This window comes from Microtus oregoni, unplaced genomic scaffold (genome assembly GCF_018167655.1).
Source record: "Microtus oregoni isolate MIOR12 unplaced genomic scaffold, Mior012 000018F_ref0000195, whole genome shotgun sequence".
NCBI lineage: Eukaryota > Metazoa > Chordata > Mammalia > Rodentia > Cricetidae > Microtus > Microtus oregoni.
Genome location: NW_024543077.1, coordinates 28,344,997 through 28,356,664, shown reverse-complemented (window position 1 = coordinate 28,356,664; position 11,668 = coordinate 28,344,997). Strand labels below are relative to the sequence as shown.

Genomic DNA, 11,668 nt, shown 5'->3' with positions numbered 1-11,668 from the left:
TGGCACAATTGCAGATAGTCTCTGAGTGGTCAGTAGGGCTTTACTGAAGTTCTTATTTGAAGTTCTGGCCAGAACATTGTCAGAAGGTGCACCATCACAACCAGCCAAGTTGGAATGATCATGAGCAGTTTGTAACCCACAACCAATTTTAAGTGGTGCTATCAGCATAATGACGTCATATCAACCAGATGGAATTGTTGTTATGGGGAAACTTCTTCTTCCTAGAAACTTCAAAGATTACTGCAGAAAAAATTATTGCTTATTGTGGAAAACTTAAAAATGATTTATTTAGACATATATTTAATGAAAGGTACCATAGAGAGAAAAATAGATATGGCGAGAAGCAAAATTTTTGAAAGCAGAATTTTGATAACAATAGTCTCTAAATTTTATTTATTTATTTTTATTTTTTTTATTGAGAAAAGGAGAAAAAAACATAAACAAAAAACAAGTTTCCACCTCCTCCCAGCATCCCATTTCCCTCCGCTGCCTCCCACCCTTCTCCGTGACCTCCCACCCTTCTCCCCCTCCCCCCATTCCTCTCCCCCTCCCTCTCCAGTCCACAGAGCAGTCCAGGTTTCCTGCCCTGTGGTAAGTCCTAGGTCCTCCCCCCTCCGTCCATATCTAGGAAGGTGAACATCCAAACTGGCTAGGCTCCCACAAAGCCAGCACATTAAGTAGGATCAAAACCCCGTGCCATTTTCCTTGGCATCTCATCAGCCCTCATTGTTCGCCATGTTCAGAGAGTCCGGTTTTATCCCATGCTTTTTTGGTCACAGTCCAGCTGGCCTTGGTGAGCTCCCAGTAGATCAGCTCCACTGTCTCAGTGGGTGGGTGCACCCCTCGTGGTCCTGACTTCTTTGCTCATGTTCTCCCTCCTTCTGCTCCTCATTGGGACCTTGGGAGCTCAGTCCAGTGCTCCAATGTGGGTCTCTGTCTCTATCTCCATCCATCACCAGATGAAGGTTCTATGATGATATGCAAGATATTCGTCAGTATTGCTCTAGGATAGGGTCATTTCAGGTTCCCTATCCTCAGCTGCCCAAGGAACTAACTGGGAACCTCATCTTGGGCACTTGGGAGCCCCTCTAGGGTCAAGTCTCTTGCCAACTCTAAGGTGGCTCCCTTAACTAAGAATTGTGGTTCCGTGCTCCCCTATCCAACCTTCCTTTATCCCAATCCTCCTGTTTTCCCAAGTCCCCCCTCCTTCCCTTCTACCTTTTCTCTCCCCATCTCCCCTTACCCCCATCCCACCCCACCCCCAAGATCTCAATTTTCTCCCCGGCAATTTTGTCTACTTCCCATAGCCAAGAGGATAACTATATGTTTTTCCTTGGGTTCGCCTTCTTACTTAGCTTCTTTAGGTTCACCTATTGTAGACTCCGTGACCCTTATTTATGGCTAGACCAATTATGAGCAAGTACATCCCATGTTCATCTTTTTGGGTCTGGGACACCTCACTCAGGATAGTGTTTTCTATTTCCATCCATTTGCATGCAAAATTCGAGAAGTCATTGTTTTTTTCCGCAGCGTAGTACTCTAGCGTGTATATATTCCATACTTTCTTCATCCATTCTTCCATTGAAGGGCATCTAGGTTGTTTCCAAATTCTGGCTATTACAAAAAAGGCTGCTATGAACATAGTTGAACAAATGCTTTTGTCATATGATAGAGCATCTCTTGGGTATATTCCCAGGAGTGGTATTGCTGGGTCCAGGGGTAGGTTGATCCCGAATTTCCTGAGAAACCGAAACACTGACTTCCATAGTGGTTGCACAAGATGGCATTCCCACAAGCAATGGGTGAGTGTACCCCTTCCTCCACAGCCTCTCCAGCAAAGGCTATCCTTGGTGTTTTTGACTTTAGCCATTCTGACAGGTGTAAGATGATATCTCAAAGTTGTTTTGATTTGCATTTCCCTGATTGCTAAGGAAGTTGAGCACGACCTTAAGTGTCTTTTGGCCATTTGAACTTCTTCTGTTGAGAATTCTCTGTTCAGTTCAGTGCCCCATTTTTTAATTGGTTTAATTAGCATTTTAAAGTCTAGTTTCTTGAGTTCTCTATATATTTTGGAGATCAGACCTTTGTCTGTTGCGGGGTTGGTGAAGATCTTCTCCCAGTCAGTAGGTTGCCTTTGTGTCTTAGTGACAGTGTCCTTTGCTTTACAGAAGCTTCTTAGTTTAAGTAGGTCCCATTTATTCAATGTTGCCCTTAATGTCTGTGCTTCTGGGGTTATACATAGGAAGCAATCTCCTGTGCCCATCTGTTGTAGGGTATTTCCCACGTTCTCTTCTATCAGGTTCAGTGTGTTCGGGCTGATAATGAGGTCTTTAATACATTTGGACTTGAGTTTTGTGTCTACAGGTTGACATTCAGTTATGCCAGCACCATTCACGATAGCCACAAACAGCATAAAATATCTTCGGGCAAACCTAACCAAGGAAGTGAAAGATCTATTTGACAAGAACTTTTAGGCATTGAAGAAAGAAATTGAAGAGGATACCAAAAAATGGATGGACCTTCCTTGCTCTTGGATTGGGAGGATCAACATAGTAAAAATGGCAATTCTACCAAAGGCCATTTATAGATTCAATGCAATCCCCATCAAGATCCCATCAAAATTCTTCACAGATCTGGAGAGGACAATAATCAACTTTATATGGAAAACAAAAAAAAAAAACCAGGATAGCCAAAACAATCCTATACAATAAAGGATCTTCTGGAGGCATTACCATCCCTGACTTCAAACTCTATTACAGAGCTACCAATGGAATCGAATAGAAGACCCTGACATTAACCCACAAACCTATGAACACCTGATCTTCGATAAAGGAGCTAAAAGTATACAATGGAAGAAAGAAAGCATCTTCAACAAATGGTGCTGGCACAACTGGATGTCAACCTGTAAAAGAATTAAAATAGACCCATATCTATCACCATGCACAAAACTCTAAATTTTATTTTTATTCTCATAACAGGTGGCTCCTGATATGAGACAGAAACTCTGAATTTTTATTTCAATGACATGCTTGGCTTTAGAGAAGGATAGCCACTGTCCAACTCCAAAGCCAGCTTTGATTTTTATAAATGGAAAGGACTATTGTATGTCAATAAGATATTACCTTGCAAAGAATATGGATATCATAAGTCAGATTTCTCTTTGCTTGGTGATTCTTTCTAGACAGCTGTATTTTCTTCTTTAAGCATCTAGATGATCAATCTCTGGATTTTTGAAGACGTATGGTATTTTCCTGCAAAGATAAGAACAGAACCCTGCCCAACACTTATGAGGTTTCCAAATACCTGTAGGATTGTCAATTTTGTGAATGAGCTGTCATTTCTCTTTATCAAGAGATATCTGTTTTTCAAACAGAACCTTTAACAATTTTAATGGTATCCATAGTATTTCATCTTTTCTGGAAACAAGAGTTAAACCTCTTCCCCAGCATATCACATAGAATGAAAATCCTGGTTTTCATTGTAAGGTCAGCAATCCTTGAAATATATCAGCTGATTTAATTCAGAGGTATTTCTATCGTCTAATGTCCCACTGCTACTTTTTTTTTTTATAAATTTATTTATTTACTATGTTTACAATGTTCTGTCTGTATGTATGCCTGCAGGCCAGAAGAGGGCACCAGATCTCATTACAGATGGTTGTGAGCCACCATGTGGTTGCTGGGAATTGAACTCAGGACTTTTGGAAGAGTAGGTGATGCTCTTAACCACTGAGCCATCTCTCCAGCCCCTCACTGCTACTTTTGTTCATTTCACAATAGCATGAAAAAAATTCAACGGTAATAAAGCATTATGCAATCTATTTCTAGGGGTGTTTTTCATTCCTTTCTGTCTGTTTAACATATCCTTTATAGTTCAATTTGCTCTTTCTTTAACTGCCTGACCTGAGGACTGTATGGTATACCTGTATTATACTTTATAGTCTATTAAGCAAAATCTGTTTAATTTTCTAAACAACCTATGCTGGACTGTTGTCTATTTTTACATGTGCAGGTATACCCATGATGGCTGTAACTACTAGTAAATGTATGTTTACCAAGTCAGCCTTTTCTGAACTCAAAGTAGTTGCCCATTGAAAACCTAAATAGGTGTTAACGGTATGGTGAACATGTTTTAATTTTCCAAATTCTACAAAGTGGAACATATCCATCTGCCAGATTTTATTCGTTTGAATACCCTTTGGGTTACTTCCTGCAGGTAGTGATGTTTGGTTATATAAAGAACAAGTAAGAACATCTCCTTATACTCTCCTTAGCTTGTTGTCATGTAATAGAAAAGAAGTTTTTTAAACTTGAGCTATTGACATATTTTAATAAAATTCTGAGGCCATCAGCACATTTCCAATAATAATTGATCAATTTCTGCATTATCTTGTGCTAGAGGACCTGGTGGAAACAAATGGAATTTTATCTGTGTTACATATATGACGCAAATTCTATTCCTGATTATATCTTGAGCCTGAATAAATAATGAAGTCAATTCTGTATTATCCAGTATAAATTCAGTGGTTAAAATATGCAAAATAACTCTTTCTGCATATTGCAGAGCAGTAAGCATACTGAGGTTCTTTATAATTCCTTAGTACCATGAGAATAGCATGTAATTCTGACTTTTATGCAGAATTATAGTGGCTTTGTTCTACCTTACTTCAATCTACTTTGTAACCTGCCTATCCTGATTTATTTGCATAAGTATGGAATTACAAGCTCCAGTTACATACAAAGAGAGGAAGAATTCAAGTAGTGCTCTTTAAAATTCCATTATTTTGGAATAGTTGCTATTAATCTCTCTCAAAATTTTGTACAAGGTCTTTGTCAGGGTTCATTGCCTTCCCATAATTTTTAAAATTTCATCATTAGTAAAAGTTATAATCTCTGATGGGTCTATTTCTATTAAATGACAGAGTCTCAATTTTCCTTTTTTATTCAGTGACCTTTTCCACATAATATTTTAAGTTTTTTACTCAGTTAATATGGTAAAAGATTCATTCTAAGATAAGATCTTCCCTCTGCATTAAAATTCCTGTAGGGGGATATTTGGAGTTTATATGATCAGAATGCAGTTAAGATTAGGATCCGCAATTGCCAAGCGATGGTGGCGCATGCCTTTAATCCCAGCACTCGGGAGGCAGAGGCATTGGCAAATCCTTTATATCACCAATTCTAGTCTTCTACGCTGCGGCTTAGAAGTGCAGTGCACAGAGTGTAGAGGCAGGCGGATCTCTGTGAGTTCGCGACCAGCCTGGTCTAGAAGAGCTAGTTCCAGGACAGGCTCCAAAGCCACAGAGAAATCCTGTCTCGAAAAAAAAAAAATTAGGATCCACACAATCCACATGTGCCTCCTGTAATTGCTCTTCAATCAAAGTCAATTTTTTCTCAGCTTCTGTTGTTAATTCCCCGGAAAGGCCTGCACACACTTGTTGTCTGCATTTATCGTACATGAGATGATGCCCAAGGTATCTTAAAGGCTATTGACTGAAGAAGTTCCCCAGCACAGGATACCTCTGTTGCACATATTTTTTGCAAAACAGTAGATGGCAGTAGCATCTCTACCCATCCAAGAAATCTCCTGAAGCCCACATTCTTCCCTCTTCCTCACCCTTTTCTAGGATGGCAAATAGTATAGGTAAATCACATATCTTATCCCACAATTACCTTCCCCAACTATTTTATTCATCCTTGTCAACTATTTTATTCATCCTTGTCAATATTTCCAACTTTTATTTTTGACCCTCTCTCTCTGTCTTCCCACATGGCTGAGCTTGCATCACCATCTTCATCACTTATACCCCAACAGAGCCCATCTGTCTGGAGCAAGGTGTTCCCAACTTCTTTGGCCTCACACTCATGGACACATGATGTATGGGATGCTATGAAGGCCACTAAGGGTGGCAATTGCTCAGATTTCAATCCTGAGCTAGAACAAGTTCAGAGATGGGCTGGATTTTACACTCAGGGGTTGGTTGATTTTTTTTATACACATTTGGTCAAGGGCAAAGCATGTTTATTTTGCTCTAGTTTGAGTGTCAACATGTGTTCATTTCCCCTGCCCTTTTTAACTTTTTGGCTCTGTTTTCAGGGTGATAATGTTTCTTTCACTGGTTATAGATTTAGGGTAAAAGTGTATTCCTTTGGCTCTGGTTTCAGGACCAGGGTGTGTTTCTTTGACTGGCCATTTATTTTACACCTAGGGCTTCACAAATTCATGAATTCAGTTTTGTCCATTGGTTTTCTGGTACAAACAAAATAAAAATGAATATCATAAAGCTTGAATAGATTGTTGACACTGTCAATTCATTTTTCTACAGAATAAATGTTGTTGGTTAAATGACTGCATGTTTGCTAAAATCGGAAAAAGTAATTTATAACAAAAAGTCCTCAAAATCTTTTTCAGGTATGCAAAAACTTCTGGAATAGGCAAGTATTACAATTATATTTATCATATTGATTGTACACAAAGTTTTACTCCTATATAGGTGAAAAACAATACCATATTGAAATCATTTTATTGAGTTTCATTCCAGTATGACTTTTTTCATGTTTTTGAAGACTACGCTGACTAAATTTATAGAGTTTCTCTCTAGAATGGATTATTTTATGTTTTGGAGATTATTATGACACACAAAGGCCTTAGCACACGGAATCCATTTATTGAGTTTCCCTCCAGGATATGTTTTTATGCATTTGAAAATGACAGAGACATGCAAATGCTTTACCTCACAGATTACATGCATACAGTTTCTCTACTGTATGTGTTTTTTTATGTGTTTGAAGAGTATTGTGATGAGCAAATACTTTACCACACTGATTACATTAATAGGGCTTCTCTCCAGTATGTGTTCTTTCATGCATTTGAAGATGACTGTGACAAGCAAAGGCCTTACTACACTGATTACATTCATAAGGTTTCTCTCCAGTATGTGTTCTTTCATGCACCTGAAGTTGACTGTGACGTGCAAAGGCCTTACCACACTGATTACATTTGTAGGGTTTCTCTCCAGTATGTGTTCTTTTATGCATTTGAAGATAACTCTGAAATGCAAAGGCCTTACCACACTGATTACATTCGTAGGGTTTCTCTCCAGTATGTGTTCTTTTATGCATTTGAAGATAACTCTGAAATGCAAAGGCCTTACCACACTGATTACATTCTAGGGCTTCTCTCCAGTATGTGTTCTTTTATGCATTTGAAGACTACTGAGTCGTGAAAACAATTTACCACACTGATTACATTTATAGGGTTTCTCTCCAGTATGTGTTCTTTCATGCATTTGAAGATGACTGTTACGAGCAAAGGCCTTACTACACTGATTACATTCATAAGGTTTCTCTCCAGTATGTATTCTTTCATGCAACTGAAGTTGACAATGACGTGCAAAGGCCTTACCACACTGATTACATTCGTAGGGTTTCTCTCCAGTATGTGTTCTTTTATGCCTTTTAAGATGACCATTTTGAGCAAAGGCCTTACCACACTGATTACATTCATAGGGTTTCTCTCCAGTATGTGATCTTTTATGCCTTTGAAGATGACTGTGCCTGCCAAAGGCCTTACCACATTGATAACATTCATAGGGTTTCTCCCCATTAAGTGTTCTTTTATGGCTTTGAAGACTAATGTGATCAGGAAAGGCTTTACCACACAGATTATATCCATCCGGTATCCCTCCAGTATGTGTTCCTTTATGACATGGATGAGTCTCATAAAGAACAAAGTCTTTAGCACCTTGAGTGTATTCATAGTGCTTTTCTCCCGTGTATTTTCTTGTATTCATTTGAAGATCACTGTGATGAGCAAAGACTTTTCCACATTGCTTAATTTCATAAAGTTGTTCTCCAGCATGTGTATTTTCATTCCTTAGAAGGTGGGTGTCATAAGACCAGGCTTTAGCAGAGTGAGTATATACTGAATGTTTCTCTCCAGTTTGATTTCTTTCAATCCTGCAAGGAAAATTGGCACATATAAAAGCTTTACCACACTCAATACACTGTTGAACCTCATATCTATATGAATAAATTTTATAATTAGTTCCAAATGTAAAGAGGAATCAGTTATTAAGATTTTATAACTCTGTTTAAAATCACTTCATTCTTTCATTAGGGGCCATTTTGCATCTTGAAGAATATGTGTGATTGTAAATTCCTTTGTTTCATTGTTTACGTTTTCACCTTTAGAAAAACATTTTATATGACATTTTTCACAATTTTCAAGAGAATTGGATGCACTGAGAGCATTACCATCTTTACTGCATTCATAAATTTTTTTTTAAATATTTATTTATTTATTATGTATACAATATTCTGTCTGTGTGTATGTCTGCAGGCCAGAAGAGGGCACCAGACCTCAATACAGATGGTTGTGAGCCACCATGTGGTTGCCGGGAATTGAACTCAGGACCTTTGGAAGAGCAGGCAATGCTCTTAACCACTGAGCCATCTCTCCAGCCCCTGCATTCATAAATTTTACTATACTGTGAATCATATTACACTTGCTAAGTGAACTAGGAGACCCAGGTGAGTTTGCACAGACCTAGAACTAATGGGGCTTTTTTGTAATGTGAGTTTCTTGATGTATTAATGATGGGAGAAAGCCAATTACTTGTATACTTGAATCAAATTCAACAAGTGTACTCTACATGGGAACAACTGGTTATCTTCTAATTGTTCTTAAGGAGAGATGTGTGAAATCTTTCCATATCCCTTTGCTCATATGCTTGCATCAAGAGTCACATATGATACACATAGTAAAGGAATAATAGGGAGTAAAATACTTCCACACTGAATTCTCATGGTTTGACTTTCTGTTCTTCACAGACCTGTGGTATACATATTAAGGTTTCTCCACAACAACTGCCCCTTGACCCTTGACTCCAATGCTGCTTTCACTAAACTTAGCACAATCCCAAAAAGTATATGAGTAATATAAGACTTACCATGGGATTTTGATTTAGTAGAAAGTTTTGCAGATACACTTATCATCACTGAAATGTGTATACATTTTGTTTCATGAGTAGCAAGAAATAAATGATTGGAAGATCTACTTTAGCTTTCATGGTGCTATGATTCAAATGATAATATCTGTTTAGGCATTGATTTCTAGACTTCTTTCTTAAATGAATGCCTTGCAAATACATTTCACATACATGGAATTGAGGTATATGTATTTGTGAGAAATTAATAACCATCAATGCATATAAAGCTGTGCTTCTTTATACTGTTGCTTTTGATTAATTGTTCCAGGACACATTACAATCTCATCAGAGGCACACTGTTATCAATGTTCACAACAAAATTACCTTGCAGGTCTTCTACAACATTGACAATGTTCTTTAGTGTTGTTGTCTTCCCAAATGTATCCTAAAATACAGTACCAAGATATGAATGTTATATTATTTAACATTGTGTAACATTTAGCTTATTATCTTAAGTGAACCTAAGAACTATTGACTGCACTATTTACTTTCTTCTTCTTCTTTCTAAATCAAAGTATAGAATATCATTAACCAAGGAAAAGTTGTCTTCATATTTTAAAACATGAAGGAAATTTATTTTTACCTATAGTAGTGAAGTTCCTGTAGGTCTCCAGCATCACATCTTTGTAGAGATTCTTCTGGAAAGGATCCAGCAAATCCCACTCTTCCTGAGTGAAGTTGATATGCACATCATCATAGGTCACGGCCTTCTAAAATATACCATATATGTGGACAATGGAAAGCATGACAGGGACAACATTGGAGATGTATACTTCTTTGACAGTATGGTCATATGATTCTGGTGTTCCCCACTCTTATTCCATGACATAGACAATCACTTTAGAAGGAAATTGAAAAGGAGAGTCAATTCTGTCATTCCTCTACACTTTGAATGGGATTTCACCTTATAAGAGCAATGTTTATTAACAGCGAGAGACAAGGAGAAAGATCAACAATACCGAGAAAAGTGTATGAAAAATGACAGACTGCCCAAAAAAAAAAAAAAAGATGGACAAACTGGGTGTATTGTGCCTTTAGCCAAAATACTCAGAAAACAGAGGTGGGTATATTTGTCTCTGAGTGGAATGCCAGTCAAGTCTATGCAATCAGGTTCAGGACAGGTGGAAGTACACATTAAGACCCTGTCTCCATTGCAAAATTAAGTGAAAGAATGGGATAGAAAGAACTGAAAGGCACTTATTGAAGTTCCTACCAAGAGTTTTGCTTTCACTCCAGTTCTGTATTCATCTTTCAGACCCCTGAAGTACCATAATTGAAACTACAATACCAGTAACATTTTCTAGAAAGGAACTAACTGTATGTATAAAAAAGTTACAAATGGACAGATGAAAACAAATAGAAATATAAATGTTGGTCATAAATAATCAACAGAGAGCTGGAGAGAGGGAAGAATAATACAGCACTCTTGCAGGTCTTGAATGGGGTGGACACATTTGCCAGTACTTACATGGGGTTCACAACTTTCCATTTTTCCATGTTCAGGATTTATGAGACCCTTGGATCACTCTGATGACCAGGTACCCATGAGGTGCATATCCATGCAGACATATAAAATAGTCATATTGATTTAAAAAAAATAACAGCAAGTATAACAATTATGAAAAATTTCATGCAACTACAATTTAATGACTCAGAATACCCAGGCAGTATTAATGTTATGAATATATGGCACCCTGGGAATCAGAGTGATATTCTCTGTCAAATTTTAAAATTCAAGATAAGCATGAAGTGAAGCATAACAGCTTATATTTGACATGAAAAAAAAAAACCTACATTCCAGGGACATCATCCAATAACATAAAAGCAAATAGAGACAAGAATGATGCCCCTCCCTTTTCATTCAAGAATTTGTAGCCACACAGCAAGGACTACTTAGATAAGCAAACAAAACAATTAAAGCAGCAGGTTACCAAACCCCTTAGCACTGAATACCATCTGTTTCTGCTACATCTTATGTTATTTAGAGATAAAGATTATAATGATGGTAAAAGCATTTCATTAGTAAGGTAGGAAGTTCGCTGATTAATGTCAAGCACAACACAGTGAATATAAATATCAGGAAATTACTTAAGGGATTAAAACTGATCACATACAATGAGGAATTTCATCTAGAAAGGCTTTTCCTACTAAAGACTCACCAAAATTGAGAGAAAACCACCAAGGAGAGAAACTTGTTCAAATACATGATCATTTCTAGGAGGTTATTCATTCGGTCAAGTACATTCTGAACCCAGTCACTATTGGTTCATTGTCAACATGCATTTAGAAACTTCAATGATTCACATTTAATGATTCTTGGAAAGGACACTTAAAAGAAATCCAACACTAGCTCAGAACTGAGAAATAAATGTTTATTTATATAGGAGTAGACTCATAAATCAGAATCCTCTGCTTGTACGGAGATCAGAAACCACATTCCATAGCTGGAAAAGAGAGGCTGGATGCATGCTCTACAGCGACATATATAGTTTAAGAGTTCACACCCCAGTGGGCAGATAACCACTGGCTGTAGACTTCCTACAGCACCTCCCCTCGTGTTTAAGTTAGAGAGTTGTAAGCCTAATACAAAATTATATACAATAAGAACAAATATATTCAATAATTATTCTATCCTAACTAATTTAAGTCTTGTATAATAAATAACTTCGTCCAGTCATG

General features: G+C 37.5%; 1 pseudogene; it reads right to left on the bottom strand.

The window, feature by feature from the left end:
- Positions 1-6,851: 6,851 nt before the first annotated feature.
- Positions 6,852-10,478, bottom strand: LOC121458778 (annotated as a pseudogene).
- Between the last annotated feature and the right edge of the window lie 1,190 nt (positions 10,479-11,668).